Below are 15432 nucleotides of genomic sequence, written 5' to 3' on the forward strand. Positions count from 1 at the left end.
AGTAGTTAGCACAATGGACTCGCATTTGGGAGGACGGAGGTTCAAGCCCGCGACTGGCCATCCTGATTTGTATTTCCCGTTAATTCCCAAAATCGCTTCAGACAAATGTCGGGATGGTTCCTTTGAAAGGGCGCAGCCGACTTCCTCCTATACGGGTAACTCTAAAATATTTCTGTTTGCTGATGACACTAGCTTGGTAGTAAAGGATGCTGTGTGCAACACTGGCTCGGTTTCAAATAGTGCAGTTCATGGCTTGTAGAAAATAAACTAACGCTAAATCACAGTAAGACTTAGTTTTTACAGTTTCTAACACACAATTCAACAAAACCTGACGTTTTAATTTCACAGTTTGGGCATATGATTAGTGAAACTGAACAGTTCTAATTTCTATGTTTTCAGATATTCAGTAAACTGTCGTGGAAAGCTCACGTTCAGGATCTTGTTCAAAGACTTAATGCTGCCATTTTTGCTATTCGAACTGTATCTGAAGTAAGTGATCGTTCGACATGAAAATTAGTCTACTCTGCTTATTTTCATTCGCTGATGTCGTGTGGTATTATATTTTGGGGTAATTCTTCCCATTCTAAAGGATATTTTTGGCTCAGAAATGGGTGGTTCGAGAAATAAGTGGCGTAAGTTCGCGAAGTTTTTGTCGACCACTGTTCACTAGTCTGGGTTTTTTGACATTGGCCTCTCAATACATATATTCTTTACTGTCTTGTTAACGATATCAGCTTAATCCCAAGTATAAACAGCTTTCACTCAGTTAATACTTCGGCAGAAATCCAATCTGCATTTGGATCGGACTTCCTTAACTCTTCGGCAGAAAAGTATGCTGCATCCATTTTCATTAAGGTAGCACAAGAATTAAAAATCTGAGCAGTGATCCACGCGCTTTCGCACCGAAAGTGAAGAGTTTCCTCAAGGGTCACTCTCGCTATTCTGTTGAGGAGTTCCTTGAAAAATTAAGCTGATTCTTATGCTACATTGTTGATTGCGTTTACTTAAACTTATGGGAAAGAACACACAGAAAATGTTGTGGGGAAGGCTAAACAAAGTCGCAGGTTCGAATCCTGCCTCGGGCATGGATGTGTAAGATGTCCTTAGGTTAGTTAGGTTTAAGTATTCTAAGTTCTAGGGGACTGATGACCTCAGCTGTTAAGTCTCATAGTGCTCAGAGCCACTTGAACCATTTGAATTGTGAAGGTGGTTCGATGAACCCTCTGCAGGCACTTAAATGTGATTTGCAGAGTATCCATGTAGATGTAGATGGATTGACATTTTTTGGGTTCATAAATATTTTTTAATCTGTTATTACTTTTATGTTGTAATTTCATGTAGTGGCAAGTTCCATGACCTTGGAGATTTGTTCCTCAACTTGGTCCAAAGGAACACGACGTGAAAAAAAAGTAAATAAATAAAAATAAAATTCAATGGGACCGATGACCTCGCTGTTTGGTCCTTCCTCTAAATCAATCAACCAACCAACTAACAGATTTATCACCGGTTTTTTACTTTACTTTACTTTTTTTGTACACTAGATTTGTAACAATTCGTTATGTTCATCTTCAAAATACTGGAACATCCGATGTATTACTAGGCTCATATGTGCCAAACTCGAAAAAATTGTCTTTTGCTTTTTAAAGAGTTTTTGTTACCACGATTTTGTAGCTAGGCAAGAAACGAAGTACGAGAACTTTGATCGCGCACGCTCACTGTCAGATAAATGCGACTCGACACCAAGGTTAAATACAGATTATTGGGTTGGCACCTCGTGTTAAATCTCTGCAGGCGCAGATGGCAGCACTGAAGCGCTGCCGCGCAGCCCCGCCGCTTCCTGTACCGCAGCAGACGCAGGCCGCGGGCGGCGCCAGTGTTGACTGCACGACATGTGAGCATCTGCGCGGTCAGCTCGCCTGGCGCTGCAAAAACCGCCCGCAGTGCGCTCTTTCTCACGCCGCTCGCATCCCCGCATTCGCTCCGTAGCTACCACCATTTCCAGTTAGACTGAGCATCTACGTATTCCTTACTTCCACAGCACCACGGAAATATTGGAGTATGTGTGAAACTGCATTCGACTTACGTCTTTTACATCTACATCATACTCCCAAACCACCTAATGGTGTGTGGCGGAGAGTAATTCTCGTACCACTAACTGATGCTCACTTCCATGTTCCACTCGCGGGCGTGGAAAGAATGATGGCCGGTAAACCTCTTTATTAGCTCGAACTTCTCGAATTTTCTCGTCATGGTCATTTCGTAAGATGTATGTGGGAGGAAGTAATATGTTGGCCGATTCTTCACGGAAAGTGCTCGCTCGAAATTTCAATAGCAAGCCTAGCCGTGATGCACAACGCCTCTCTTGTTACATCTGCCGCTGGAGTTGGTTCAGCAGCTCCGTTAACGTTCTCGCGCCGACTAAACGATCCCGTGACCAAATGCGCGGCTCTTCGTTGGATCTTCCCTATTTCTATCAGTCCTACCCGGCAAAGATCCCAGAGTAACGAACAGTACTCAAAAATCAAACAATGGAAAAGCCAAGATGGAATGTATCAATATTATGAAAAGGAAAGTTGCTACCCACCATAGAGCGTAGATGCTGAGACACAGATAGAGCGTAGATGCTGAGACACAGATAGGCACAACAGTCTTTCTGTTGTGCCTATCTGCGGCTCAGCGTCTCCGCTATATGGTGAGTAGCAACTTTCCTTTTCATAATATTACACTACTGGCCATTAAAATTGCTACACTACGAAGGTGAAGTGCTACAGACGCGAAATTTAACCGACACGAAGAAGATGCTGTGATATGCAAATGATTAGCTTTTCAGAGCATTCACACAAGGTTCGCGCCGGTGGCGACACCTACAACGTGCTGACATGAGGAAAGTTTCCAACCGATTTCTCATACACAAACAGCAGTTGACCGGCGTTGCCTGGTCAAACGCTGTTGTGATGTCTCGTGTAAGGAGGAGAAATGCGTACCATCACGTTTCCGACTTTGATGAAGGTCGGACTGTAGCCTGTCGCGATTGCGGTTTATCGTATCGCGACATTGCTGCTCGCGTTGGTCGAGATCCAATGACTGTTAACAGAATATTGAATCGGTGGGTTCAGGAGGGTAATACGGAACGCCGTGCTGGATCCCAACGGCCTCGTATCACTAGCAGTCGAGATGACAGGCATCTTATCCGCATGGCTGTAACAGATCGTGCAGCCACGTCTCGACCCCTGAGTCAACAGATGGGGACGTTTTCAAGACAACAACCATCTGCACGAACAGTTCGACGTCGTTTGCGGCAGCATGGACTATCAGCTCGGAGACCATGGGTGCGGTTACCCTTGACTCTGCATCACAGACAGGAGCGCCTGCGATGGTATACTCAACGACGAACCTGGTTGCACAAATGGCAAAACGTCATTTTTTCGGATGAATCCAGGTTATGTTTACAGCATCATGATGGTCGCATCCGTGTCTGGCGACATCACGGTGAACACACATTGGAAGCGTGGCGTATCACCCGGCGTGATGGTATGGGGTTTCATTGGTTACACGTCTCGGTCACTTCTTGTTCGCATTGACGGCACCTTAAACAGTGGACGTGACATTTCAGATGTGTTACGACCCGTGGCTCTACCCTTCATTCGATCCCTGCGAAATCCTACACTTCAGCAGGATAATGCACGACCGCATGTTGGAGGTCCTGTACGGGGCTTTGTGGATACAGAAAATGTTCGACTGCTGCCCTGGCCAGCACATTCTCCAGATCTCTCACCAATTGAAGACGTGTGGTCAATGGTGGCCGAGCAACTGGCTCGTCACAATACGCCAGTCGCTACTCTTGATGAACTGTGGTATCGTGTTGAAGCTGCAAGGGCAGCTGTACCTGTACACGCCATCCAAGCTCTGTTTGACTCAATTCCCAGGCGTATCAAGGCCGTTATTACGGGCAGAGGTGGTTGTTCTGGGTACTGATTCCTCAGAATCTATGCACCCAAACTGTGTGAAAATGTAATCACATGTCAGTTCTAGTATAATTTATCTGTCCAATGAATACCCGTTTATCATCTGCATTTCTTCTTGGTGTAGCAATTTTAATGGCCAGTAGTGTATTACTCAAGAATCGAACGGCCATGTAAGGCACTTCCTTTGTGGACGACTTACATTTCACTACCATTCTTCCTATGGATCTCAGTCTGACATTCTACTTAAAGTCACTCTGGATAGTTACTCCTAGTCATTTTATAGTAGATACTGTTTCCAGCAATTTTTCATCTGCAGTGTAATGTACAGTAGCGGATTTCTTTCCTATACATGCGCAATACGTCATATTTACAGTGAGGTGACAAAAATTATGATACACCTCCTCACATCTTGTCGGATCTCCTTTTGCCCGGCGTAGTGCAGCAAGCAATTCGAGGTGGCATGGACTCAAGTCGGTGGAAGTCTCCAGCAAAAATACTGAATCATGCTGCCTCTATAGCCATCCGTAATTGCGCAACTGTTTCCGGTGCAGCATTTTGTGCACGAACTGACCTCTCTATTGTGTCCCATAAATATTCAATGGGATTCAAGTCGGGCGATCTGGATGGCCAAATTATTCGCTCGAATTGTCTAGAATGTTCTTCAAACCAGCTGCGAACAGCTGTGGCCTGGTGACAAGGTGTAATGTCATCCATTATATCGTTATTTGGTGTTCCAGTACCGAACATAACGATTTTAGTCAATGATTGGTTCAGATGGACCAGAGGATCCAGTGAATTCCATGTATAAACAAAGCCCATAGCATTATGGAGTCACCTCCAGCTTGCACAGTGCCTTGTTGTCAACGTATATCCATGGCTTCGAGGGTGGGTCTGCGCCAGGCTCAGCTCTTATCAAAAGAAAGAGGGACTCATCTGACCATGCGAAGCCCAGCAGAGGCTTTGCAGGCGATGTCGTGATGTTAGCAAAGGCATCGGTCGTCTGCTGTCATGGCCCATTAACGCCAAATTTAAGCCGTATTGTCCTACCCAGTGTTGCTTGTCTGTCACCACTGACAACTCTGTGCACGCGCCACTGCTCTCGGTCCTTAAATTTCGTATTCTCGGCAAAGTCTTGACACTGTGGATCCAGGAATACTGAATTCCCTAACAATTTCCATGCGCCTAGCTCCAACTACCGTTCTGCGTTCAAAGCCTGTTAATTCCCGTCATGTGGCTATAATCAGATCGGAAACCTTTTCACATGAATCACCTGTGTAAATACGACAGCTCTGCCAATGAACTGCCCTTTTATACCTCGTGTACGCGATATTACCGCCTTCTGTATTCGTGCATATCGGTATCCAACGAGTTTTTGTCACCTCGGTGTATCTACAATCAGCGTCAACTGTCAGAGCCTGCACCATTCAACAATCGTCTGCAGGTGCTGCTGCAAATTTATATCGTCTTCTTGCGTTGTTACTTTCTTTTAGACAACCACATCATTGGAGAACATTTTTAAGAGGTCCAGACGCTTTCTACTGGATCATTTATATACATTTATTAAGCTGTGGAAACAGAAATCATTGCCAAGCGCACGACTTCCATCTTGTAGCCCGTTCACTCTTCCTCTTCTGCCCCGCCCCTCGCCACCCTTCTACAACGACACGCCCGAACTTACAGGGCCTATAATTTCCAACAATTCTGGATCCAATACCCTGAACGAGATTAGATAGCACACAATATTTGAACCTCAATAAATTTTTTAATTTAAAAAATAACAGTCTCATTTTGAAGTGTCAGTTAAGTACTACTTAGTTCAAACAAGTAAAAATCATGTTTTATATACACTGATTTCCCACTTCGTCCGCCCCTGGTAGCTGAGTGGCCAGCGCGACGTAATATCATACCTAACGGCCCGGGTTCGATTCTCCGGTGGGTCGGAGATTCTCTCCGTTCAGGGACTGGATGTCGTGTTGTCCTTATCATCATCATTTCATCCCCATCGACACGCAAGTCGCCGAAGTGGCGTCAACTCGAAAGACTTGCACCAGGCGAACGGTCTACGCGATGGGAGGCCCTAGCCACAAGGCATTTGCATTTTATTTTCCACTTTTGTTTTATTTGCTCCCATATTTAAAGCCTACTTCCCCAGCTGCATGTTGTTGCGAATGGAACTGATATTCTCTATAATTTTTCCGATTATAATGATCTCTAACAACTGACCTCTCGCAAAGCTACTACCATCCAAATCTGTTTTTATCGTGTTGTCTACGTGGAGTCCAACTAACTGTACCTTTGCTCGAATTTAACTACCTGAAAATATTCCTTCATTCAGTGAGAATGGCGATGTAACAAATATATTCAGTTGATTTTTTCCAAGTCAGGAAACTGGTTGTCATTAGAATTTATTAATGATGCCAGATGAGCGGACAGCAAAAGAAATGAACAAGAAAGTACAAATGGCTTGCTGTCGTTTTGTTACCTGTACAGCGTTTTCAAAACTAAGCTTCCAGCGTGTTTGAAACTGGAAAGTTTACAATCAGTATGTAAGACCAGTTTCCACTTAAAACAGTGTGAGACGGAGTTTTAAGATGAATATCATTGCAAAGCTGAAGTATGATCAGCAGCTGACGCAGACTTGCATGTGGGGAATTAATTGGAGAGGATGGGAAACAAACTAGACGATTAGGAATCTGACGTATTTATTATTGTAATGAAAATGAAATTGAGGCAGGCAGGAGAGGTAACCAGGCAAATTGACGGTAGACAGGTCAAGAAAGTTCTTTACTGGATTCTTAGGGATATGAAACGCCCGAAAAGACAACCTAATAATGGTTACGTTGATGACATGAGAACACATCGACGTGTATCGTAGATGTAGCAAGCGCCTAGAACCGCACGGCCACTCCGGCCGGCGTAGATGCAGCAATTCTGGACGTGCGGGGAGTCTCATTGTCCTGCTGGAATTTGCCAAGTCCGTCGAAATGCACAATGGACATGAATGGATGCATGTGATCAGACAGGACGCTTTCGTACGTGTCACCTGTCAGAGTCGTACCTAGACGTGTCAGGGGTCCCATATGACTCCACTCCACATGCTCCATAATAACACAGTGTCTCCACCAGCTTGAACAGCTGACATGCAGGGTCCATGGATTGATGAGGTTGTCTCCATACCCGTACAAGTCCATCCGCTCGACACAATTTGAAAAGAGACTTGTCCGATCAGGAAAGCGAAAAGCTTTGTGTCGTGCAGTCACCAAGGGTACACGAGTGGGCCTTCAGCTCCGAAACCCCATATCGATGACGTTTCGTTGAACAGTTCGTACGCTGACACTTGTTGATGGCCGGCCGGTGTGGCCGTGCGGTTAAAGGCGCTTGAGTCTGGAACCGCTTGACCGCTACGGTCGCAGGTTCGAATCCTGCCTCGGGCATGGATGTGTGTGATGTCCTTAGGTTAGTTAGGTTTAAGTAGTTCTAAGTTCTAGGGGACTGATGACCTTAGAAGTTAAGTCCCATAGTGCTCAGAGCCATTTGTGAACTTGTTGATGACCCAGCATTGAAATCTGCAGCAATTTTCGGAAGCGTTGCACTTCCGACATGTTGAACGATTCTCTTCAATCGCTGTTGGTCCCGTTCTTGCAAGATCTTTTCACGGACGCAGCGATGTCGGAGGTTTGATGTTTTTCCCGGATTCCAGATATTCACGGTACGCTCGTGATATGATCTTACGGAAAATCTCCACTTCATCGCTGTCTCGGAGATGCTGTGTCCTAATGCTCGTGCGCCGACTATAACACCACGTTCAAACTCACTAATCTTGATAACCTGCCATTGTAGCAGCAGTAGCCGATCAAAGATCAGCGCCAGACACTTGTTGTCTTATACAGGCCTTGCCGACCGTAGCGCCGTACTCTGCCTGTTTACATATCTCTGTAGTTGATTACGCATGCCTATGGCGACGCTTGTTCACCGGGAAAGTTCATGGTAACCTGAAGGAGTGGATCCGAGTCATGGTACGAAAAACACCTCCAAAACACCACAGGACCTTCCGCGGCTTGAATTACAGCGTCCACACAATACGGGTTAATCATTTCATTGCGTCATCAATGCTTTCGACCCTAGCATCATTTGAAAAGAGAGAAAATAGCGACTCGTCGGCTCATGCCGCAGGCCTGCATTTTCACTTTCTGTGTTGTTTACCGCACTCAATACGCGCAACTTAATGAGCCGATGTGAGCAACGTCATTTCGTGAGGTATCCCAATCCAGAGAAATGCATGCTGGAACATAAATGCAGACGTGAGCCAAGCCTGCAGGTTGCGCTGTTGTATTTGACCACGAATGGCACCTGAGCAATGGCCTCAGTACTTTTCAAGTGTCAGTCGTGGTCAGAACAGTGTCCTGTGTAATTGTGAGTGCTTATGTAGAACCTAAGTGAATTCGTTTCCTTTAATTTACGTCTATGGTCACAAACTTTTTGTTAACAGATTACCGGTTTCGGTAATCTGTTAACAAGAAGTTTGTGACCATAGACGTAAATTAAAGAAAATTTATTACACATACGGGTCACTGTTTTTTTTTTTTTTTTTTTTTTTTTTTTTTTTTTTTTTTTTTTTTTTGCGACGATGTCGCAGCTTGTCAGTGAATTCGAACGTGGACATATTACTGGTACTCGTATGGTGGGTGCTTCTGTAACGAAGGTAGCAGAAGTATTTATTGTTTCAAGAGGCACGGCATCGAAAATGGCCCATAGCGTAAAAATATCATTCGCTAAGTCACAATGCGGTCGAAGGCGTGTGCTTAATGATCGTGACGGACGGTCACTGAAGAACATTCTGACGAAAAATAAGAGGGCGGCACCTGCAAAAGTCACTGCAGAACTGAATCTCGCACTCGCAAACCCTCGAACAACTCGAAGGGAATCCCATAAACGGGGAATTGGGAATTGCAGGGCCAGCTAAAATCCCAAACCCACTCATGAATTATGCAAACGCTCATAACAGGAAAATGTGGTGCGGAAGCAGTAAGACCTGGACTATGGAGCAATAGAAGACAGTCATTTGGTCCGATGACTTGTTTGACACTCTTTCCAACTTCTTCCCGAGTTTATGTCTCAAGGGTGAAACATGATGCGGTTTCGATAATGATATGGGCACCAATATCGCGGTATTCCATGAACCCCAGGGCTACTCTGCAAGGTCGCACTACGACCAAACAATCAGCGACCATTTCGGATTATCAGGTCCATCCCACGGTACAGGGTTTGTTCCCAAGTGGTGACCAGGTGTTCCAGGACGACAGAACCGCTGTTCACACAGCTCGCATCCTTCAGCACTATTTTATGAGCGTGACTATGAACTGTCCCATCTTCTCTGCGACCATAGTGACCAGATCTCAATATTACTGAGCCTTTGTGGTCTACTTTGGAGTGGAGGGTGTGCGATCCCGAGTCACCTTCATGATCGCTACCTTAACTTGCCATTTTTTTCGGGAATGGTGTAACATTTCTTGAAAGCAGTACAGGATCTATATTTGTACATTCTGATATGACTGGAAGCTGTTTTGAATGTCAATGATTTTCGTACACCGTATTAAGCAAAGTAGTGTGGTATGTTTGTGCTCTTTCAATATCTTTGGCCACATCCGGTATTATGATATTGCAGTACCTGTATTATTGCGAATACTGATGTGTTGGCAGAAGAGCCAACACCGTGTTGCTAGAGGAGGCCGAAATTCACGCGTTTAAGCATACGCAGGCTGGCGTGAGGTCTGGAACAGTTATAGGGGTTGAGTCTAGTAAAAAAAGGAGGTAACTGGTAGAATACTTAACTTTAATCCAAATTGGAGAACATCGGTCTGACGGTACAGGCATCACAATATAAGTATCAAATGATAAATGGCGCCTTGCTAGGTCGTAGCAATTGACGTAGCTGAAGGCTATGCTAACTATCGTCTCGGCAAATGAGAGCGTAATTTGTCAGTGAACCATTGCTCGCTAAGTCGGCTGTACAACTGGGGCGAGTGCTAGGACGTGTCTCTAGACCTGCCGTGTGGCGGCGCTCGGTCTGTAATCACTGACAGTGGCGACACGCGGGTCCGTCGTACACTAGCGGACCGCGGCCGATTTAAAGGCTACCACCTAGCAAGTGTGGTGTCTGGCGGTGACACCACAAATACAATGCCAGGTTCCTTTGGAGATGTTTGAATGTTCATAGAAACAGGCTTAGCAGCGACTACAGTCGTTATGAAATTCATTAAATGTATTCGAAACTGCGAATATGGAAAACCATCAGTTGCAGAATGGAATGAGGACAGTGAAAATTTGTGCCAGACTGGGACTCGAACCTGGAGTTCCCGCTTATCGGAAGCGGTCGCCTTACAATTTCGCTATCCGTGCACGACTCACAGCCACACCCAAACTCCCACATGTCGTCAACCATGTGATGACAACCTATACTCGTACATCAATTACATATATTGCTGACTTGAAGTCACTTGCCCAGCGTTGGTGGATAAATACGATGTTGCAATGCCTGTGTTACGCATGCATGTCCAAATGAACTTTTTTTCCCCTTAGAATGCAATATCAGTCTACATTAAATTCTATCTCATTACAGCCCCTCTCAACCAATTACTCAACCTACATTCTATCATCCTTTAACGCATATCCATGTCGATTTAGAGGCAGATGGTTCTCTTTTCTATGTAAGCACCCAAGACAACAGTCAACTTGCATGTATTGCTTTTACCTCAGTAGACATACTGCAGAATTTTGTTAACAACAATGTAGCAGCTGTTCTGTAAGGTATCTGTTAGCTGACCCTGTATGGTTGTGACTGACAGAGAGTACCAATATTCAATTGTAGATATCGTTTGTTAGAATTTAAAGCACTTAAATAGTCATGCACGGAATAAAACACAAGATCCATTCCGCAGTTGTTTACAGCAGTCCCCAAGCTGGTAACACAATGCTCTTTAGCTAAAGAGCCACATGTCCGGACACTGCATAAAAATCTATAAGCTGATTGCCCCAGTAACTTTGGGGTAATACCTGGGCTTGTGATCCGACATATATAAATTTATTACTCTACATTCGGTAGTCATCTACAGTAAACAATCTATTTCATCTGTCTTTTTGCTGTCCACGATCAGTTACTGTTTCCTTGGTTCCCAGTGCTTCCACGTCCATTTTTTCTCATATTCCTCTTGCTGTCAAACACTCGTTCACAAGTACAAGAATTTTCCTGTACTAATCAGATTTGTAAGTACTCTCTCATTCTCCCTCAATTTTCCCACATTTTAAGGTATTTTCTCTCAATTTACCCGCGTTTTCTGTCAATTTTCGTATTTTGCCTCTTTTATGTCACTTCTGCTCACGCGATCATGATGTCACGTTTGACCACGTGTTCTAAATTTGCTTATAAATGTGGTACAGTTGTCAACACCTAGCGCAACTGTGCAGTTTTTCTGTGCGTCTGTAGGTATTGGAGGCTGAATAGCGACGTAACGAGTATGCTGGCTGAACGGCGACAGAAATGTGGTGGTGATGGTAAGTTGCTATGGGACCAAACTGCTGTGGTCACCGATCCCTAGGCTTACACGCTACTTAATCTAACATAAAACTAACTTACGCTAAGGACAACACAAACACACACACACACACACACACACACACAAATTCCCGAGGGAGGACGCAAACCCCAACGGGGGGAGCCGCGCGAGCCGTGGTAGGGTGCTGCAGAACGTGCGGCTACCCCGCGCGGCAACAGAAGTGTGTGTTGCATGAGAAGGTTCAATATGACGAGCGTTTGCACTGGACGATTATTCCCCTGCACGTAAATTGTTGACTGCTTGGCGGTCACGGTGACAGTCTCTCCGGCCTCCAAGCGCCTGGTACGGCTGGCGATAGGCGCACTGCCGGCATGCGAGAATCTAGTCCTCTTCCAGGCAGCGCGACTGCGGCTCCCCGGCAGTCGACGGACGGGGCGCGCTTCGCGACAGCAAGTTTGTGCAATCAGAAGGCTCTTTTCGGCTGGATATGTTTAGTGTAAGGTGGAAACTTTGTGGTGGAGGAGGGTGTTTGTGTTCTCAAATGTCAGTGCATACAGCACCTCGGATATATTTAGTGCTACAATCTATTTTGAGAGGAAATTTAATTACCAGATTTGCAAAATGTTTGCGTGTGGTTCTGAAAAATTGAAAACATGTTTTATTATGAAGAAGAATCATCTAAGGTGGTGGTGAGTGTTTCAAACATTCCCCATCCAGATAAACAGAACCACTGCCCAGCATTTCCCAGTTATTAAATAATGTAATTAATTTTTAAATAAATAAACAATATGTTGCTTGAATTTACCGCCCATTTTGTGCCAAGAGGTCCTCCCAGTCCAGCAGCTCAGTACAGATTCAGTCTTTTTCGCGCCAATTTACAAATGAGTGACATAAGGGGGGGGGGGACTGAGGGAGGGGAGGGAAGGCTGGGGGATTTCCCAGGAGAGGAACAAGTGCCTCAGAACTGAACAAGTGTCCCTTTTGCCAGAGGGTTGGGGAAGGATGAGGGGGAGGGGTGGGGGATTCCTCAGAAGTACAGATTATCCATAAACTGTCATAATCAATCACCAAGGAGGCACAAATGAATTAGCATAAGAGTAGGTATCCCCAGAGTGCCAGAAATTAATTATCATAAAAATAGGTTAAGGAATTATGTCATCAATTTAATTAATTATCATGTTCTTGTTGCGGTCTTCAGTCTGAAAACTGGTTTGATGCAGCTCTCTACCTATTCTATCCTGTGCAAGTTTCTTCATCTTTGAGTAACCACTGCAATCTATGTCCTTCTGAATTTGCTTATTATATTCATTTCTTGGCCTCCCTTTACGATTTTTACATCCCCCCCCCCCCCCTCACACTTCCCTACAGAACCAAACTATGATCCCTTGATGCCTCAGAACGTGTCCCACCAGCTGATCCCTTCTTCTAGCCAGGCTGTGCTACAAATTTCTCTTCTCCCAAATTCTGTTTATTTCCTCCTCATTTCTTATGTGGTCTACCCATCTAATCTTGAGCATTCTTCTGTAGCACCACATTTCAAGTCCGCCCCGATAGCTGAGTGGTCAGTGTGACAGATTGCCGTCCTGTGCGCCTGGGTTGGATTCTCCGCTGGGTCGGGGATTTTCTCCGCTCAGGGACTGAGTGTTGTGTTGTCTTCATCATCATTTCATCCCCATCCGGCGGGCAGGTCACCCAATGTGGCGTCGAATGTAATAAGACCTGCACCAAGGCGGCCGGACGTGCCCAGTAAGGGACCTCCCGACCAATGACGCCAAACGCTCATTTCCATTTTTACCACGTTTCAGAAGCTTCTATTCTGTTCTTGTCTAAACTGTTTATCGTCCATCTCTCACTTTCATACACTCCATATAAATACTTTCAGAAAGGACTTCCTGACACTTAAATCTATACTCGATGTTGAAAATTTCTCTTCTCCAGAAACTCTTTTCTTGCCATTGCCAGTCTACATTTTATATTCTCTGTACTTCAACTATCATCAGTTATTTTGCTTCCCAGATAGAAAAACTCATCTACTAGTTTAAGTGTCTCGTTTCCTAATCCAATTCCCTCAGCATTATCATATCAATTTGATATCAGAAGTGCGCCAGGATCGGCTTTTTCCTGATACTCAAGCATTATTACCAGTGTCGCACTGCTATACCTGGACCCAGTTTTACTGAAAACTCACAACAGCTGCCTGTACACTGGAACGGTACTCACCTGGCCCAGGTCGATAGTGAGGTTGACCTCGTTGTACTTGACGCCCCTGGAGAGAGGCGGGCTCTGCCACCACGTCTCCGCACCGTCCACGGCGTACGTCGCGGGGTGGGCCTTCTCCGGTCTCGTGGGGTCGCAGTAGTCGCAGACCTGAAGACAAAAGCGTACTTTTGCAAAACTGTCACACTGTCCGTGACAAATACAAAGTATCAACACTTTCATTGCCAGACACAGTCAAAAAAATGGCTCGGAGCACTATGGCACTTAACATCTATGGTCATCAGTCCCCTAGAACTTAGAACTACTTAAACCTAACTAACCTAAGGACATCACACACATCCATGCCCGAGGCAGGATTCGAACCTGCCACCGTAGCAGTCGCGCGGCTCCGGACTGAGCGCCTAGAACCGCTACAGACACAGTCACTTAACCTTTTCACAACTAATCAATTTCGACCATTTATCTTTTAAAGGGCATAAAACGAAAGCAGCAAACCTTAATTACACAATTAAAAACAAAAATGCTCTAATACATGGTGACGAAGGCAGAGAGAATAGATAAGACCCCTTCGGAATTTTGAAAATCTTTGGGAAGAGCGGCAAGCTACTAAAGTTTGCGTCTAGAATCTGTGAAGCTGTAGACATGCTATTGGACTTTCGGAAGAAAATCATCCACAGAATCTAGAAGATGGCAATGGCAGATAAATGCGACAGCTACCGCACAATCAGCTTAACAGCTCATGCATCTAAGTTGCAGACAAGTATAATCTACAACAAAAATAAGATGGAAAATAAAATTGAGGGTACGTTAAACGAGGATAAATTTTTTTTTAATAAAGGTAAAGGAACCAGAGACAGATTTCTGACGTTTCGCTTGATTGCGAAGGTCAGACTTCAGAAAAAAAGTCGAGACCTTTTCATAGGATTTATCGACCTAGACAAAGCGTTCGATAATGTAAAATGGTGCTAGACAGTCGAGATTATTAGAAAAATTTGTAAAAGAAACAGAAACAGACGTGTAATATACAAAACGTACAAGAACAAAAAGAGAAAAATACAGAGAACCAAGAGAGAGAAATAAAGCGGAATAGCTGACTCAAAGGTGAAATTCATCTTCGCTTGCTTGTAGAGAAAGTTAAGAAACAAAAGACAGAATAAATCTACCCAGTTGGCGGAAACGAGAATAAGCAAGTAAATCGGTAACTTTATAACTTAGCTAACGATTGCTTATTATTGTACCTTAAAGAGTATATTTTTCAAGGTTCTTAACGCGGTGGTTATTGCGCTCGGTTTATACACCGAGTCAGAGATAGAAAACTAGTTCACAATTCGTGAAGCGTAAGCACGATTTAGTATAGCTATTAAGATAATTATTTTATGCGTTCCGTACAAGGACGAACGAGCATTAATAAATGATGAATAGTGAGATTTACTCAGGAGAAGATAGTTGTGCTGACAAGTAATTTTAAATATAAAACTCTATGTATTCTGTGGCCCACAGAGTCATGCAGTCAAAGTTACGTCGTTATATTAGCTAACCGAATAACATTGAAAGACTGGTTGATATTTACTGAGTGAACTGATTGACAACCAATGACCTTTTTTCTTAGGCTGGGTTTTAGCTGATAATGAGATATCATACTATTATGTAGGATAAGATGGTCATGAAGGACTAGTTCTAGCACGACAATTGTTGTT

At 44.4% G+C, this 15432-nt stretch overlaps 1 protein-coding gene across 1 annotated transcript in view; it reads right to left on the reverse strand.

Annotated features, from left to right (window-relative positions):
* LOC126188961 (laminin subunit alpha) overlaps nt 1–13885 on the reverse strand; it is a 364582-nt gene extending 350697 nt beyond the window's left edge. Inside the window, exon 1 of the mRNA XM_049930722.1 lies at nt 13739–13885. The gene's annotated coding sequence lies outside the window, so the exon portion shown is untranslated. The remainder of the gene's footprint in view (nt 1–13738) is intronic.
* Nucleotides 13886–15432: the final 1547 nt, after the last annotated feature.

This window comes from Schistocerca cancellata, chromosome 5, assembly GCF_023864275.1.
Source record: "Schistocerca cancellata isolate TAMUIC-IGC-003103 chromosome 5, iqSchCanc2.1, whole genome shotgun sequence".
In the NCBI taxonomy this organism is placed as follows: Eukaryota; Metazoa; Arthropoda; class Insecta; order Orthoptera; family Acrididae; genus Schistocerca; species Schistocerca cancellata.